Genomic DNA, 1109 nt, shown 5'->3' with positions numbered 1-1109 from the left:
TAGTGCTCAGAGCCATTTTTTGAACATTTAATGCTAATTCACTGCTCGAAGTGAGTAAATCGGAACATCTGACTGATCCACTAGCACAACACAACATAGTACTGACAGCAGTACAGGAAGCCAGATTTATGCATGATCATGCCTTCGAGTCCCAAGGATACAGAATCCTCAAAGGTAAAGTGGGTCAGTGGGTAATGAGCAACATACCCACATATAGGATTCATAATCACTCACAAGATACTGGATTCAATTATTGGCTTCACCTCCCTAAGCAGTTGTGTATCCATCCTCTCCCTCAAATGTGCTAACAAGAGCTACAATGTGGTCAACGTACATGCCCCAACCAACCAGGACAACAGACGCAGTACAAATAGAACTGACAAATTCGGGGAAGACTTAGAAGAAATTCTCTCTAAAGTTCCAGAGAAACACACCTTCATACTGCTTGGTGACTTCAATTCCCAACTGTAAAGAGAGAAAAAGTACAGAAATATAGTGGGCAACTATCCAGCACACATAAGAACCAATCGCAGTGGGGAACGATTGGTGGATCTGTGTAGGACGTTTGGGTTGGTCATGACATCCACAGCCTTCAAACACCTACCAAGGAAGCAGAAGACTTGGATTTCACCTAACACCAACTTGGGTGAATTCCAGATAGATCATGTGCCCATTTCAAGAAAATCTCAAAATGAAACACAAAATGTGAAGTGTCAATCTGGACTCAGACCACTACCTCTCAAAGATCAAAAGGAGACTCCAACCTAGAAACACTAGAGTACACAGAACCTCCAAGATGCTAAGATTTGATGCAGAGCGACTTAAGAACAAACAAAAAGTAAGCCACAGACTGAACAGTTCAGATTTCAACAGCTGGGACCAAGTGAAGAAGACTCTTGTGAAGGCAGCCAATGACCTGCCCCCCCCCCCCCCCCCATGAGAAGAAGGAAGCGTCTGTGGTGGAATGAAGACTGTGACAATGCAGTAGCCCAAAGACAGACACTTTGGGGGAAGTGGAATTCTAAGAAAACCAAGAAAAATTGAGACCTTTTTGGAACAAAGAAGGCTTAATTCGAGGAACGGACCTTCACACAAAACCAACTAACCCA

This window comes from Schistocerca serialis, chromosome 1, assembly GCF_023864345.2.
Source record: "Schistocerca serialis cubense isolate TAMUIC-IGC-003099 chromosome 1, iqSchSeri2.2, whole genome shotgun sequence".
Lineage (NCBI taxonomy): Eukaryota > Metazoa > Arthropoda > Insecta > Orthoptera > Acrididae > Schistocerca > Schistocerca serialis.
This window is presented reverse-complemented; position numbering follows the sequence as displayed.